We start from the raw sequence: 18,191 nt of genomic DNA, 5'->3' as shown, positions 1-18,191 counted from the left end.
CCACAGAATAGCTGCCTTAAACCATATCGTGTGGGAGATTACCATCCGGATCCACTAAGACATCCTCCACTTCACAGGCAATCTGCTCTGGAAGACGCTCAACAAGTAATCTGTACTTCATCTTCTGACCCGTCACACTGAGGACAGAGAAATGTGGTTTGAGGATCATGAATCATCCTGGTGCATTATGAATAAAAAGGAGGGGGGTATCTTTAGTTTGACCTCCCCAACTGCCCCTGTGAGGGGTTTATTTTCATCACTATTCATTTTAAATTAGAAGGTACTGTGAACTCTTGGGGGAGGTCACCATTTGTAACAGCACTGATTTACCACATCTTACAAACAAATAAAGAATACACTCACTCGTTTCCTTCAGCACACCATGATGTCAACTTTTTTTTATTATTCCTTAGACGCAACACTGCATTCCTCAACTCCCCAAACACCACCCATCTAAATCCCTCTGATCTTCTCATTGGCTCACTGCCCCATGGGTGTTCCTGACACTCTCCTCCTGCATCTGAGATTCATCACCCGTACACTGACGCTTAACACACCCGCACATGTGCGCTATTACCCCTGTGCATTGTATCGCTTATGCCATTAGCGGCGACTGGCACCACTCCCATCGAAGGTAACTACACAACATGTCTCCCAATGCAACACCAAAAGTGTTTCCTTCACTGTTAAGAGCTATGGTGAAGCATATGGATTTGGACAGCACTATCCAAGTTCCTTCCTTCCTTTTGTCACAGCTATTGAGACAGTAAGAGACTAGGACAAAGACTGTGGGCAACATATTTATGTCTCTGAAATAGTGGAAGTACAATTTTTACTTGTACTGCTCTTTTCAAGAACACTTACTAGATCACACCCTGTCAACAAGATGTTAATTGTAATCTGAGAATTCCTTAGAAAACATGAGCTAGTGGAAAAGCCTATTTTTCCATGCCTAGTTTATGGGGTGTTGATTATGAACAGTATCCAATTCCTGTTGATAATTCAAAGTTTTCAGCAAGATGTTTTAAATTGTGCTGAGTGCAAGTGCCTCGAACTTATCAGTGAAAATGATCTGAGGCACTGGTTTAAAAATGTGTGGGGTGGAGGGATGTGAGGATGGTATCTGTATTTGTGAGGGATCACTCCTGTGTTTGTGTGGGCTGCTCACATCCTGATTAAAGCTCTCTGCAGTGTGAGTTCCAGAGTATGATACGAGACCGAAGTTTCTGTGACCTTTGTTAAAGGTTGACTGCAAATTCATCTGACTCATAAGAGGAACTGCACTGTAGATTGGCGCTCCAGATTAGCCTCAGACAAGCCTGTACAGTTAATTAACCCCTTCCCTCCTGTAAAACCATTACAAAATGCCTCCTGGTTTAACACTACCATCATATGCTTTGTGCAACTCGTGGAATTTTATCTTTAGCTGGAATTCTTTAGATGTGTTGCAGACAGTGGTTTACTAAATAATTTTCCAGAAAGAACATCTGCTAAACTATTGTGGAAGCTCACAGAGCATAAATTTTGAAATTTTGTCCATTGTTATAGTAACAGAGAGACCTTCTTTGTTTTAAGGTCTTATAACCTGCATCCTGCCACACTCCCTCACTGCCTCAAACCAATAGGAAGTCTGGATTGATCAACAGGGTTCCTATCAGGTGATCAACTCGGGATGCCCGTTCAGCACCTCCCCACAGTCCTTATAAGACCTTAAAATAAAGGAAGTCTCTCTGTTACTATACCAAGGGACAAAATGTCTAAATGAATGCTCTGTGCATTGAGTCCTGGATATAATGAGTGTTCTCCAAGAATAATCAAACACTTTGATTTGGATGAACATCTTCTCCATATCCCCCACAGAGCTGGTTATGACCCAAATGACAGATAGAGTCATGGCTATATCATAGGAACCTACTTTCCATAATAATGCAAGTTCATCGCCACCTGTCTGTTGATGAGCCAGGCACATCACCACAAGAGGCCAGCAAAACCACTAGCCCAGTTATTGGGTCATTGCCTACCCCAATTAAAGTCAGGTAAAAGGCTCTCAAGGTTAAGGCACTGAAATGTGGGTCAGGGGTAAGTTCACCTGAAACCAGTGCAGCTCAAGGGGTGAACGCAACATAACCAACGTGACACTTGTGATGGGCAAGGGGACAGCTGCCCTCCGGTGCACCTGGCCAGCCGAAGTGCCTCATTCCGATTCATTGGAAATAGTTCCAGCTCTCCCCTTTATCTTTTGCTTGTACAGTAACACTAACCAGCCCCCTCCTTCCACCAACCACTCCCCCACCTTGCCATGTCACTTCTTAGGAAACCATCACCCATTGCTGAATCAAGCAAAAGAGCAGCATCAGTGTCAGCCCGTCAAAGCCCTGACCTTCAAACCAGACCACACTTCTCATGGTGGGCACTCATGCATGCAACCAAGTGGAAATACATGTCAATTTATTTTCTACCAAAAGAAAAATAATATGCAAAAACAGGGTTCGCAACTACCACACCTGGGTTCTGATTCTGCACCTCAGACCCAGTGTTTTCACCACAAACTGTCCAAAATTGAGAAAAAAATTAATTCTCTTCCCCATTTACCACCCTTTCAGTTCTACTGAATTAAAACTACCTGCTCATTCAACAGCTATGCAGCTATATTGCTCACCAGAGATAATTACCAATAAACCAAAGAAGTTACTAGCAATAAATCATTGCAAGTCAGAATAAATTGAGATGTAACAGACTGACTCAATGTAGGCTGACTAAATCACAGTGTACTTCATAACATAGGGAAACCTGTTTGGGACTTGAGTGTTAACATGAACATCTTCTATATCTGAAAAAAAAACAATTACTTGTGGAGATATTTAGCAGAGAAACGGGCCCTTTGGCCCACTGAGTTTGCACAGACCATTAACTACCCGATGTCAGTAACCACTTAATTCCATTCTTTTATTCTCCCCACAGTCTCATCAACTGCCCCAGGATTCTAACATCCACCTATAATCGAAGGACAATTTATAATGGCCAATTAACCTTCCATATGACTTTGTGATATGGGAGGAAACTAGAGCACCCACGGGAAACCCACCTGAACACAGGGAGAATGCCCAATTCCAAGCCAACAGCACCCAGGCTCAGGAATGAACCCAGTTATCTGGTGCTTTGTGTCAGTGGCTCTACTAACTGCAGCACTGTGTTACTTTTATAAATGATTATTTTGATGCTAATGGTGAGGAGAGGGCAGGAATGGGTATGATTGTTTTCCTACAATAATCGAGCACTCTTTTATAGTAACAGAAGATGTTGAGCGTGTAATGAATTTATGTTGCATCCCCAGGAGCGTCTATCACTTGACAGACTCTCAACAAATCCAACCTACACGGCATTTTGTTTTACTTTGCACAGACTTTTCATCAGATTTTTTTTATTCAACAAACTCATTGAAGATGACGGGGGTGCAGAAAACTTCTGACATCTTTATGAGTAGGCCCATAAATTATCCCAAAACCTTCACATTCAGTGTTAAAGGAACAACATATGTTCCAGCACAAAACTTCCAAGGGTGTCAGTAAAGGTTTGAACTACTTTCTGGGTAATAAATAAGGATCTGCTCTTTTGAATAGAATGAGTGCGTGGGCGGACAAACTAAGTGACTGGGCAAAGTGAGGCAGATGCAGCTAATGCAGGCAAGTTTGAAGTCATTCATTTTGAACCTAAAAAAGAGAAATTAGGAAATATAGGGGAGCAAAGTATTTTGACAGTCTATGTATGAAGAGTTTAAGGCAAAGTAACAAAAAGAAACTTAAAATAAAAACAGATAACAGATGAATGTAACTGGGTCTTATATACAACCTTAGTCAAACACCCTATAAATTCCATCTGAGGTGTCAGTTTAGCAATTGTCTCAAAGTAGAAAACTGCAGATTCAAATCACACTCCAGTAGATTGAATACATAATCTGGGCTATTTCAGCACCATACTGAGGGAGTGCTACCTGATGAAGGAAGCCACCTTAAACAGGAAATATTAAAGTAAGATCCCACTAGCTTTCTTCTGGTGTCAATAACTTGCAAGACTGTTTTATGATAGAGTGTGGAAATATTCCTGGTGAGTTGAGGTCATCATTTTCCAAAACTCACTACATTGTGCAAATGTTGTAATAGATTTGTAAAAGTAGATGCAACATGATTATTTAAGAAAGGGGGCAGAAAATGAAGAACTAAAGATGAGTTGGTTGTCAGGGAAATGCTGGAATCTGTTATTAATTAAGTGCTAAGAGAGCGCTTAAAAAAAGCATGATTAGGCAGGAACAACATTATCTTATGAAAGGCGACCTGTGTTTATTGAATAGATTTTACATGGAAGTAACAGGTTAGATAAAAGGGAACCAGAAAGATGATGTATATGAATTTCATAAAGGCATTTGATTAAGTTCACTGCACAAGGTATCGACTCATGTAGAGAAATATACATTAGTATGGTTAGCAGACAGAAAGCAGGGGAGTCAACTGTGGTCTGTTTACATTTCTTTCTTTATTTTACTCTTTTGTATATGTATCTTTTCTTGTTTTTGCATTACTGATAGGTAGAAGTTCTGTCTCGCCTGCAGGACAAAGAATCTCAGGGTTGTATGTGATGTCATGTATGTACTGTGGCAATTTGAAATTTAACTCAGGCTTAACTTTGATTTTCAAAGTGACCAACTATCTCATGGGGTGGCTATGGGATCAGTGGTGGGGCTTTGATATTTTATCTTTTATCTTCATTGCTATTAATGAGTTAGATGAAGGGACTCGGTCAAATGTTGTCAAGTTTGCTTATATCATGAGAAGTGGGAAAACAAGTTGGATGGTAAGTCTGGAATGGGATAGAAACAGGTTGATGAATGGGTAAATCTCTAGTAGGTTTTAGGCAAGTAACCGCACAATCAAGGAATTTTGCCATTACACGGGCAGTCTAAAAAGGAATGTGCAGGGATTTTGAGTCAATTCCTTCACAGCGATTTATCCTGCATGACCCCTACCATCTTTTGGAGGAAGCCTGCAGTGTAAATCGTACCAGAAAAATTCATTGTCAGTCATCCACTCTACTGCACATCCAATCACTGGGACTGTTGCACTCAGGCACTTGCAGGCGCCCACACAGGCAGTAATCATGTTAATTCTTTCAGTGATTTTCCCAGCAATGCAGTCTAAAAAACATTAATGTCAGAGGAGTACAATTAGATAAAATACGGCTAGAAAAGTAGAACAGTATTGGTTAAGTGATGTGAGACTAACAAATACTTGTGCACAGAGAGGCCAGGGTGTTCTTACACAAGAACACAAAATGTCAACACACAGATATTACAAATAATTAAAAAAAAACATTTGAAGACTGAAATAATTTTTTTTAAAACTGCAGATGCTGGTAATCTGAAATAAAAATAGAAAATGCTAGATACATTTAGTAAATTAGGCAGTATTTGTGGTAATAGCATCAATCTGGGAAAGAGATATACTGCAAGCTCTTATGAGGACAGATTGAACAGCAGAGTCTTAAAGTAGGAAGAATTGGGTGTAAAATCCAAGAGAGTTTAACAGAGCAGATGCATGTCCACCTCCCACCCCTGGAGGAATCTAGAACCAGGGGTGAGATCTCAAGGCGAGAAATTGTTCAGTTAAGGTGGAGATGAGGAGGCATTTCATCTCCAAGAAGGTTGTGAATCCTTGGAATTCTCTAGTCCGGATACCTGTGAATGCCAAGTCAATAAGTAAATTAAAGGTTGAGGTAGTCAGATAATTGTATCATGGTTTCGACCACTGGGAAACAAAACAGAGTTGAAGCCAACATCCAGTCAGTCAGGATCTTAATGAATGATGAAGCAAGATGGAGAGGCCATCTATCTGTTCCAATTCCAATTTCTGGTACGTCTTAATATTGTACCTTTGTATCATCTGGTCTCTATTGGACAAGGAGATCACAGAGAACAGGTGAGCATGGTCCATGGTATAACTTATTTACAGCCAAAACAAAAGTTAATTAGAGGTCTGAGTCTGCGATTGGAGTAGCCTGATATTTTGATTCTGCATGTAGTATTAGGGGTAAAAATAACATTAATTTCATTCACAGAGTACCTTGGTCTAAGATGGTAATGGATGCTATGTGGCTGAAAACATAAGTGGACACATGAGCCAGTATTCACTAGAAGCATGCAAAATAGGTAGATGATGATGACAATGAATGTCCAATGCTCATTGGACATCAGGGCTTACATAATGGGCCTCAACTTCCCATTCCACTGGAGAATACAGAGTAGGGAGAATAGACAATAGACAATAGACAATAGGAGCTGGAGTAGGCCCTTTGGCCCGTCGAGCCAGCACCGCTATTTTACAGATCATGGCTGATCACTACCATCAGTACCCCTTTCCAGCCTTATCCCCATAACCCTTAACTCCTTTGCCCACTAGAGTCTTATCTAACTCTCTTTTGAACATAATCAGCGAATCTGCCTCTACCACCCTCTGTGGCAGAGCATTCCACAGATTCACACTTCTCTGGATAAAAAAATGTTTTCTCATCTCCGTCCTAAAGGGCCTACCCTGTATTCTTAAACTATGCCCTCTAGTCCTCGTCTCCCCCATCATTGGGAACAAGTAATCCGACTTCACCCTGTCTATCCCCCTGATGATTTTGTATACCTCAATCATGTCTCCCCTCATCCTTCTAAACTCCATCGGATACAAGTCCAGTTTTTCTAGCCTTTCAGCATATGTCAACCCCGCCATCCCTGGAACTAACCTTGTAAATCTGCGCTGCACACCCTCTACAGCTAGTATGTCCTTCCTCAAAATTGGAGACCAGAACTGGACGCAATACTCCAGGTGGGGTCTCACCAGGGCCCTGTACAAATGCAGAAGGGCGTCTCTGTTCCTATACTCCAATCCCCTCTTTATGAAAGCCAACATGCCATTAGCCTTCTTCACAGCTTTCTGAACCTGCATGCTAGTCTTCAGTGACTGGTGAACAAGTACTCCCAGATCCATTTGCTCCTCCCCACTCCCTAGCTTGTCTCCATTTAAATAATACTCAGCTTTCCTATTATTGCCCCCAAAATGGATAACCTCACATTTGCTTACATTGAACGTCATCTTCCATTCAGCAGCCCACTCCCCCAACCTGTCCAAATCCCTCTGCATTTTCCTGACATCCTCCTCATACCCCACACCGCCACCCAGTTTCGTGTCATCTGCAAATTTGCTCAATAATCCCCTCATCCAAATCATCCAAATTGAGGGACAGTAAATAGAGAAACCAAATAATGTTTAAATGGAAACCATGACAATAAATACTGCTATTCCAAACATTTGGGACACCTTTGTACAAATGCCATAGAATTTTAATATGCAGGGTCAGCAATGAATTAGGACTTTCAACCATATACAGCAGGGAAACAGGCCATTTCGGCCCTTCTAATCCGCACCGAACCAAGTATTCTCCTCTAGTCCCACCAATCTGCACCTTGCCCATAACCCTCCATTCCCCTCCCATCCATATACCTATCCAATTTTTCTTAAATGACAAAATGGACCCTGCCGTCACTACTTCTCCCGGAAGCTCATTCCATACACTCTCTGAGTGAAGAAGTTCCTACTCATGTTACTTCTAAACTTTTTCCCCTTAACCCTTAACTCATGACCTCTTGCTTCAATTTCTCCTACCCTCAAGGGAAAAATCCTATCCACATCAACTCTATCTATCCTCCTCATAATCTTAAATACTTCTATCAAATCCCCCCCTCAACCTTCTATGCTCCAAGGAATAAAGACCTAATCTGCTCAATCTTTCTTTGTAATCTAGATTCTGAAACCCACGTAACATTTTCATAAATCTTCTCTGCACTCTCTCTACCTTGTTGATAGCCTTCCTATAATCTTGTGACCAGAACGCACACAGTATTCCAAATTTGGCCTCACCAATGCCTTGAACATTCTCAACATCACCTGCATTCTATGCTTTGATTTATAAATGCCAGCATACTAAAAGCCTTCTTCACCATCCTATCCACATGAGATTCTACCTTCAGGGAATGATGAACCGTTATTCCTAGATCTTCCTGCTCCGTTGCATTCTTCATTGCCCTCCCATTTACTACGTGTGTCCTGTTTTGGTTATTTCTACCAAAATGAAGCACTTCACACTTCTCAGCATTAAACTCCATCTGGCACCTTCCAGCCCACTCTTCTAACGAGTCCAAATCCTCCTGTAATCTTTGAAAACCTTCTTCATTATCCACAATTCCACCTATTTTAGTAATCCAATTTACTAATCCAATTTACCACTCCATCATCCAGATCATTAATGTAAATGAAAAACAGCAAGGGACCCAATACAGATCCCTGAGGCACACCGCTTGTTACTGGCCTCCAGCCTGACTAACAGTCATCCACTATGACTCTCTGTTGAATCCATTTGACTATCTCAAAGTTAACACCCAAAAAAAGTGGAAAACTTGCCCTACTCCAAATAAAAAGAATTATTTGCTTTAGAGGCTGTGGAATGGGAGATTGATTCTGGGATGAGGGATTAAATGAAAAAATTTAGAAGAATGATTTTATAAAATGAAGGAAAGTTTGAAGAGGTTGATATTGAGGACTATTTATTCTGGTTGGAGAATATAGCACTAAGATCCATAGTTTAAACGCAAGAAGTTATACAGTAAAACCCCTGATATCTGAAGTTCAAGCAACTGGCAGCCTCATGCGGCCGGAAAAAAAAGTTAAGGGAAATAAATAGACATAAAATAATAGCAAAAAATACGCGTTTAAAATTATAGAAGTAAATGTTCTCTGAAGTAACCAAAATTCTTTGGTGAAAATGGGATTGAGTGGTAAAACATTAATAAGGAATCACATGGCCATTCACTCACATAACCTTATGCAAGTGAACATACTTACAATAGAGAAGCAAGAAGCAACACGCATTAATGTCCAAGTTAGTTCCCCATTTATTTTATTTGTTTAATTGTCAGTACAAATCTTTCACACTCTGCAAGTTGTAAGCCAATGCTGAAGGACTATTGCTCATTTCAAATCTTCTGCACAAAGCAGCTCCTCTCAGATCACTCAGAACTGAAAATGAATTAGAGAATGTACACATATAGAATAGGACAAGCTACAAGGAGAACAAAGAAGACAGCAGCAAAGGGTTCTCACCAGAAGTCCAGAGTCTTCTACCTTAACCTGAACAACGCTTGAGATTTAGAATATGGAGGAAGAGATTCAGAAGGGATAAGAGGGAGACTTTTTTTTTACCAGAAAGTGGTACCCGGAATGCACTGTCTGAGGGCAGTTGTTGCTAAAAGTACTTAAGGAACCTCCAGATGATTCTTGAATCACTTAGGGTTAGAAGGGTATGGGCCAAGTACTGGGAGGTGGGATTAGTGCACATGTGTTCACACTGGTTGGCCTGGAAGTGGTGGGCCAAATGCCCTATTTCCATGTTGTAACTCTCTGTAACTACACTTATCCATTTCATTAGGAAGCCACAACTGCAACCTAGCATCAAGACAAGGACTGCATTGTCAAATCACCATAGCTGTATACTTTGCTCTCTTGAGGAGTGAGGTAGGATGTTTGCCACATCTTGCATTTAGCACTTAGTAAGGAAGTTTATTGATGCTTTCTATTCAAACAAATATAGCTGCATCCTATTCCTTCCTAACAAAAGGTAGCAGATAGAGCATCCTTCAACTCTTACTACAGAGGACCTCAAAGCTGAATATTGTTCCCTACCAGTATCTATTCCCACTAGTAGCTATGCAAGAATTTGGAAAACCTTTCAATCCATCTTCTACTTACATCCTCTTCCACCAAGCCAAATTGGGTGCACATTTCCTCATTATCATGGTCATTAAACTTTAATGTTTTCAAAGTTTTTTTAGAAGCTTGAAGATGTAAACGGAACTATAAAACTGCAAATCATTTACGTTTCTATTATGTCTGCCAGACATTTCAAGTGTTTCTCCAACAATTAATTACAAAGGAATCAGAGAAAAAAATATGCTTAAGAATACTTTAGGGACTGAGAAACCATGGTCAGTGGAAATATACACCCCTGAGAGAGATGGGCTAAAAGACCATGGTCAGTTTATGGATATTCCCCTGAGAGAGGGGACAGAGAGACCATAGTCAGTGTACAGGTATCCACCTAAGAAATGGGGACTGAGGTGTGCTCCACCTCAGATTGTATTCTATGAATGGTATGATTTGTATTTCTCAACCTGTGTTTGTGGACCACATTGTTCCATGGTTTGTAATAATAAATCTCCAGTAAAGCAATAAAGGAAAATATAACTAATATAAGAAATACCCCCTCCCCCACTGGTGGCCCGTGGGTTTATTTATAGATGGCCTACGGCACGTGAAGGAATATTTAAAGTGGTCCATGGAGGAAAAAGATTGAGGTCTACAGGCACATACTCACTGACCCCAGGGAATATTTAAAGTGGTCCATGGAGGAAAAAGATTGAGGTCTACAGGCACATACTCACTGACCCCAGGGCGAGCTGCCTTGTTGCCATCATTGTTGCCATTCTCACTGGCGTCAGCTCATCCCCTTTAATTCTTGCCATGTATATTTCTGGTTGAATAAATAAACAATTTAGATTCCTCAGATTATTAAGCTCATGCTCACGTGTCATTCTGCAGTATTCCACAAGACTGTAAAAATTTATTTCTTGTTTTGCTACTTGAGGATATGAATCTTCATTTTCCAGGTGTCCTACTTGGCCTGAATCATGAAGGCAAGAGCAATAAATTTCAGGTCTTCAGTGATCCCAAATGGAAGCAACACCTCAGAATTAAAGTTAAAATATCTTTATCCCTGCCTGAGCCCCCTTCAATATTCATTATGTGTTACGACTGAACTAGTTTGCCCTAGCTGAGAGCTACAATTTAGCAATATTGAATAACCAAGCATTCATTTCATATTCATTTACAGACCCTCAGCCCACCAAGTTTGCACAAACCATTTACTCTCATTCCACATGAATCCATTTTTTTAATATGTTCCCCGCAATCCAACCAACTACCCCCAGATCCCATCATTTACATACACACTATGGCAATTTATAGCCCTACACACTAGGGAAATTAATCTACAACGAAACCCCGATTTTATGCACTCCGATTTAACACGAATTTAGATATAATATGATGAGTCATTGGACCTTAATCTCTGCCTTAAATATACTCAATGACTTGACCTCCACAACTACCCATGGTAGTAAACTCCACAGGTTTACAACTCTGGCTATAGAAATTCCTCTGCATCTCTGTTTTAAATGGGTGCCATTCAATCCTGAAGTTGTGCCTTCTTGTCCTAGACTCCCCTACCATGGGAAACAACTTTGCCATATCTATTCTGTCCTAGCTTTTCAACATTCAAAATGCTTCTATGAGGTTCCCCTCATTCTGAACTCCAGAGAATCCAGTCCAAGAACTGTCAAACGTTCCTGATATGCTAATCCCTTCATTCCAGGAATCATTCTGGTGAATCTTCTCTGAACCTTTTCCAATTCCAGCATAGCTTTTCTTAAATAGGAACCCAAAACTGTGCCCCATACTCCAATTGAGGTCTCACCAGTGCCTTATAAAGCCTTGACATCACATCCCTTCCCTTATATCATATTCCTCTAGATATGAATTCCAACATTGCATTCACCTTTTTACACTACTGACTCATCCTGGAGATTAACCTTTAGGGTTGGGGGTCCATATGCTAGATTTATGAAATTAAAACTATAAAATTTATCTTTATTTTTCCTGATCAGTGAAGTTTTCCCTGAAAATATCATAATTTTATGATGTTTTTGAGGTCTCTGAGTGTCAACTGATGCAATTTGAATTAATTAATTGTAATTGTTTTATAATGAAATATTATGTATTCTAGTTCTGGGATTATAGTAGTTCTGAGGGGGAGGGTGGGATATAGGGGTTTTAGTTTTAGCTTTTTTTTCTTTAATTTTTAGTTTTTAGATTTTAGTTTTAGTTTTTTTCATAAATATAGTTTCAACATATATTTGTTAACATTCTATTATATTATTTTTGTATATTCTCAATTATTTGATCTTATATATGTTGATTAAATAAAATATTTAAAAAATATTTTTTAGGGTACCCTGCACAAGGACTCTCAAGTCCCTTTGCATCTCCAAATTTTGAAATTATTTCCCATCCAAATAATAGTTGCCCTTTTATTCCTTCTATCAAAGTGCGTGACCATTCACTTTCCAGCATTGAATTTCATTTGTCACTTCGTTGCCCATCCTCCTAATCAATCTCTCTGCAGTCTCTCCGTTTCCTTTATCACTTCCTGCCCCTCCACTTATCTTTGTATCATCTGCAAACTTACCCACAAAGCCATATATTCTGCAATCCAAATCATTAGCGTACAATGTAAAAAGAAGTGGCCCCAACACCGACCCCTGCAGAACACCACTGATAACCAGTAGCCAACCAGAATAGGACCCCTTTATTCTCACACTCTGTTTCAAGATTCAAGATTCCTTTATTGTCATGTAATAAAAATTGACTTTAGGCATCCGTAAGCAGACAGAGATTTGCCATCAATAGAAATTGCCCTGTGCCCCATACAATCAGAGAGAGAAGCAAAAGAGAGCCCCCCACCCCCCACCCCAGAGTCACTGAGTGGTCGTGGATTCACCTCCAGCACTCCCACAACCTCTATAGCCATACAGACTTCAGTCCAAACCATTGGCAACCCAAGCTCCAGATCCAATCCTCCAGCTCCACACAATCAGAATGTTTCTTGCCAATCATCAGTGCTCTACCTATGGATGCTGCCTGACTGGCTGCATTTGTTTAGGATTCCAGCATGTGCAGTTTCTCATGTTCCTGTAAATGAAGAATAAAGGCATCCATGCCCGAGAGAGAGAAAAAAACACACCTTTTCACCAATGTCATGCCTCATTCAGATCATTCCTCATACCCAACCACCTAGGATTACCACCATCTTCTTTCAATACACTTATTTTCCATCCACACCTCCCACTCATCCTTGTCCATGTGCAATTTCAGGCTTCTTCCCATAATGGTTTTCCCATTATATGTCCAGCATCCTTTAAGGGGACACTTGCCATTACATTCACCTTCTTCACAACTCAATAGTGTTAAAGCATCCCCAGCCATCAGTGCTTGAGAGACTAAAAGCCACCAGGAACCTGGTGGCCCAAATTCCACAAATATATTATTAACCTCAAACATGTTGATTAAATAAAATATTTTAAAAATACCCTTTAGGGTACCCTGCACAAGGACTTTCAAGTCCCTTTGCATCTCCAAATATATCAAATATATTATTAACATGGCCCTGAATCCTGCCACCCAATTATCTCTATTAATCAGGACTTGTACTTTACATTCACATGCTTCAACCCACTCCTGAACATTTGACATGGCAATGACTTCTCACCCATACATTGTACGCTGCACACATTGCTCCTATGAACATACCCTACATGCATTCTTCACATTTCCCATCTTGCACATTGCAGCAGTAAAAGATAACAACAACCTTACACTTCAACCCTCCTCTAAAACCCTCTTTCTTCACAGCTCACAATACTTCCTCATTTACAAGCTGCTTATGGAGTAAAGTGGGATTCTGCTCGACTCATCTAATTAGATTAAACCTCTTCCCTAGTGTCTTTACCCTTTCAGAAAACCAAGAAGGGCATGTTGGTCAGATAGGGGTGTGGTGAACTGCCCCATCCTGTGACTGTACCCGTGGCTCCTCCCTCCAACACCAGAAAGCCTGGGTCACAGCATAGGATGATCTTCAAGTTTATTGTAAATAAAAGCCTATTGTCTTCTGAGTTATTGATAGCAGGATAGTGAAGATCCACACCATTACCTGATTTAACTCTCCAGACCAGACACTGACAAGCATTATTTATATTTTAAATCAGAAACAGGTTCTCAGAACATAATAAAAACAGACCCACACAGGCCCTTCCATTCAACAAGGTCATGCCAATCCTGTCCTTGGTCCTATTTTCTACCCAGTCCACATTTCTCTGCAAGTTCCAAAATCTATTGACCCCTGACTTGAATATCCTCCATAAAGATGCAGCATCTTGAGTGGAGAATTACAACAATTCACAATACTATATGAATAAAATTTTTCTTCATTTCAATCCTCAATGACTGCCCTCTAGTCCTGAGAAAACAGACTTTAGGCATCCAACCTGTCAACCTGCTTGGTGCACCTCCATGAGAAAAGCATCTCAGCCTTCAAATTCCAAGGATATTACACACCTATATTCTTCATTCTGTCATATTAGGAATAAATCCAGTGAAACTACTTTGCACTGCTTCCAAGATAGTATATACCACTTTAAATGCAGAGACCAAAATAATACTCCGTGCAGTCTCATCAAAGTTCTGTACAATTCCCTAGAATTTTAATCTGTTGGCTGCAAAGATGGAGCTATCTTCCCTGTTACTAGCTGCACCTGCAGTTCGCTTTCTGTATCTTATAAATCTTCAAATCCAATTGCATGCTAAAGTTTGCTGGTTTCTCAATGTTTAAAAATAAAAGTTTTGTTTCTTTCTCCCAAGGTACTAACCTCACATTTTCATGTCATATGCCTATATATCATCCATTAATGATGTGCTTTTTCAGAATCTTTCACACAATCAGAAGAATCAGGGAAAATTTAAAACAGGAGGCCATTCAGCCCAGTGTATTTCTGGTGCCCTCCACATTGCTCATTTTCCTACCCAGCCTTTCATCAAAACACAATGTTCTCTATCTTTTCAGCTGTCACTAATAATAAATTGAAAATTACTGAGGCCCCAGGACTGATCCCTATACATCTCATTAGTAGACATTAATCTGAAAAGAATAATTTATTCCTATTTTGCCCTTTAACTGATCCTCTATTCATGCTACTATTTTACCCTTAAGGCCTTAATGTAATTGTGTTGTACCAATCAAATGGTCTTTGAAAATTTGGATATATCCAGCGTAACATTTTCGACTCTGCTTGTTCTATTTTCAAAAAGCTATAATAGTTATCAAATATAAGATTGGTCCATAAATGTATTGATTCTGCTTATTCGTATTTGATATTCTCTCTCTCATAATGGGTTCTTACATTTTGTTCACAGCAGGCTAACATCCTATGGTTCAAAAAACACCATGTGACAAATTTTGCATTTGTCTTTCTCACTCTAGGAAGGAGGCTTGGGGCTGACCTCATAAACAAACGTGTAATAGTAAATGGGAGGTTAATCCAAATATAAACAAGTGGAAATACGATAATGTAGTTATATAAAGGTAAAGAACAACTTTAGAAAGATCAGGCAGTTTTGCTCTGATAGATTGCTCTTGGAATTCAAGCAGAAAAGTGGAGGTTAAAATCCTGCAATCATTTATGAACTAGCCAGAAAAAATACTTGCAGTTGGGTCAGGTGCATGGCTGAGATGAGGAGTGGAGAAGGGTGAGAGTGGTGGACAAAACAATGGTAGCTTTTCCCATCTGTCTGTAAGTGTCTTGTGGGATGTTATGTTTCTCTATCACAGCTCCTCCCCTAATTCATCACCCAATATTCTCCTCCACCCAATGTAAAACTAATACTTTATGGTATACAGTTATGCTCTTTGCTCCAACTCAACTGTTGACATTCTGAAAGTCACACCCACGGTTATTGACAGTCTTGAAGCAGAGAGATTACTCAAAACAAATTTCACATCTTTGAAACCTGAAAGCGAAGCGCCTCCAGAATTAAGAATGTGTTATTGACAATAAACTTCTCATGGCTCATGTTTTATGTGATATCATTTTCGCTGTAACAAACATCAATAAACACCTTCATCAATCTGAACTTTCACAACTCAGTGAAAAAAAGGTACTTTGATTCCCCATGTAAATAGTGGTAAATGATTTGCTACCATAGTAAATACCATTTTTGTGTTCATTCTCGGTTTCTTGTCATTTCAGTTTTAACTTGGATTCCTGAACTATTGCATTGGTTGGGGGAAGGATTTAGATTTTAGATTAGATTTAGATTTCAGATTTCTTGTCACGGTACATACATGACATCACATACAACGCTGAGATTCTTTTTCCTACGGGCAAGGCAGAATTACCATTTATTAGTAATGCAAAAGAAAATTGTACACAATGTACACATGCAAACAAATAAAGGAATGTATTGTAAATATTGAAAGAATTTCCCAAGGGTTTCTGATGTCATACCAAACCACAAACTCCTGAGGAAGTAGAGGCACTGACTTGCTATCTTCACGATGCCATTAGTGTGTTGGATCCAGAAAAGATCCTCTGAGATAGTGACTCCTGAGAACTTAAATGTGCTCACCCTCTCCACATTTGATCCCTCAATGATCACTGGATCATATGCTTCTGGTCTCCCTTTCTGAAATCAGCAATCAGCTCTTTGATTTTGGTGATATTGAGCACGTTTGCTTGGTGCACCATTCAGCCAAGTTTTCAATCTCTCTCCTGCATGCTGACTCATAACCTCATCGTATTATCGGCAAATTTGTAGATGGTGTTATTGTCATACCATGCACATAATCGTAGGTGTAAAGTGAGTAGATCAGGAGGCCAAAAATGCCCTGTGATGGTCTGGTACTGATGGAGATTGTGGAGGAGATGTTCTTACCAATCTTCACTGATTGTGGTCTGGAGGTGAGGAAATTCAGGATCCAGGTGGGTGGTTAGATCATGGTGCATCGAAACTACTGAGCCTATTATAAAACCTGATTCTGTTGGACCAGTACAAAGTGGGAGTGATTGAGGATGGAAGGAAGGTGAAATCGAAATCAAGGAAATCAATGTCAGGACTCTCTAGAGTAAGGGGTACAGGGGCCACATTGGGACTAGGGAAGCCCAGAGCAGTGCAAATCCACCTTTGCTGCTCCTGCTCCATGAGGTACCAATAAAAAAACAAACTAGGATCTCCACCATGCTTGTTAGAGGACCTGCAGTTAAAATGGTGTGCATGTATCCTAATGGCTCATGGTCTTTGGCTCCCAATTCGTTTGATTATCCTGTACCTAAATTCAAGCAATGCTAAATGGCAGGAAAGTTTAGGGAACACATTACTGTCAGAAGAAGACAGGAAAATGGGAGCAGGAGTAGGCCATCTGGCCCTTCATTCCTGCCCTGCCATTCAACATGATCATGCCTGATCTACCACCTCTTATTTTATCCGCATAGCTCTCAATCCCTCTACCTTTCAAATAAATTATCTACTTCTTTAAATACTTTTAGTGGTCCAGGTACACTTTCTGGTGATGAATTCCTCTGCAAAAAGAAAATTCAACATGCTTTGGTTTCAAATGACTAACCGCTTAAATGGTCTCCCTTTAGAAAGGAGAGTTACGGGCAGCAACTTTGACAACCAAAACATATTAGGAGATGGCGAGATAAAAGAAATGGAGGAAGTGCCATCAGAATATTCCGATCTCTCACAGGACAGGTGAACATTTCAGACACAGATGATGATGAGTCTTGGATGGATTTGAAAACATGGATGGACTTTTTAAATCAAAAAGTTTCAAACTTCAAATCTCCATCCCCAGGCATTTATAAAACTGTACCAAGACACAAGACAAAGTCTTAATGAGAAGACAATCTGTAAGTCAGTTCACACATGAATGCAAACAGAAAATTGATTTCAAGATCATTAACTATATTCATAGTCTGCACAGTAGCACTACTGTTGCCTTTAAATGGAGCCCAGATGATCACTTGAGCTGATTTGTATTAAAATAGGAAATCTACTGTAGTTTTCAAAAACTTTTTGCTTACTGTAATATCATACAGTGCACATCGAATCAAATTGAATCAACATGTAATTTAGAATGTAATTTTGCTTCAGTTACTCAAGATAAATTTTCAGCATTCTCCCATATCAAACAGCAGGTTGTTTGATAACTGCACGCAACCAGTTTTTAGTGTTTTGTGGCTAGAATCAATGCTCTCTGTGTTTATGCATGCCTATTCCATTTGGTTATTAAAAACATAAATAACAATGCACCATTTTGCTGTTGTTTCTTCTTATGTATGGCTCAGAATTCAATGACAGAGAAGGTGCATGTTGAAGTAGTGTGTTGATGTTTGACAGCCAGATAATGACGTCTGGACCAACTTGAGTAGA

At 39.9% G+C, this 18,191-nt stretch overlaps 1 long non-coding RNA gene across 16 annotated transcripts in view; it reads right to left on the bottom strand.

Moving 5' to 3' along the window:
• LOC138738794 (uncharacterized) overlaps positions 1-18,191 on the bottom strand; it is a 321,374-nt gene that overhangs the window by 90,505 nt on the left and 212,678 nt on the right. The window contains exon 7 of one of the 16 annotated variants that reach the window (XR_011341761.1): positions 10,536-10,620. The exons of the other annotated variants lie outside the window; for them this stretch is intronic. This is a non-coding gene — a long non-coding RNA (uncharacterized lncRNA). The remainder of the gene's footprint in view (positions 1-10,535; positions 10,621-18,191) is intronic. 16 annotated transcript variants of the gene reach the window in all.

The sequence above is a fragment of the Narcine bancroftii genome, chromosome 7 (assembly GCF_036971445.1).
Source record: "Narcine bancroftii isolate sNarBan1 chromosome 7, sNarBan1.hap1, whole genome shotgun sequence".
In the NCBI taxonomy this organism is placed as follows: domain Eukaryota; kingdom Metazoa; phylum Chordata; class Chondrichthyes; order Torpediniformes; family Narcinidae; genus Narcine; species Narcine bancroftii.
The sequence above is the reverse complement of the archived record's forward strand: the minus strand, read 5'-3'. Positions and strand labels throughout refer to the sequence as shown.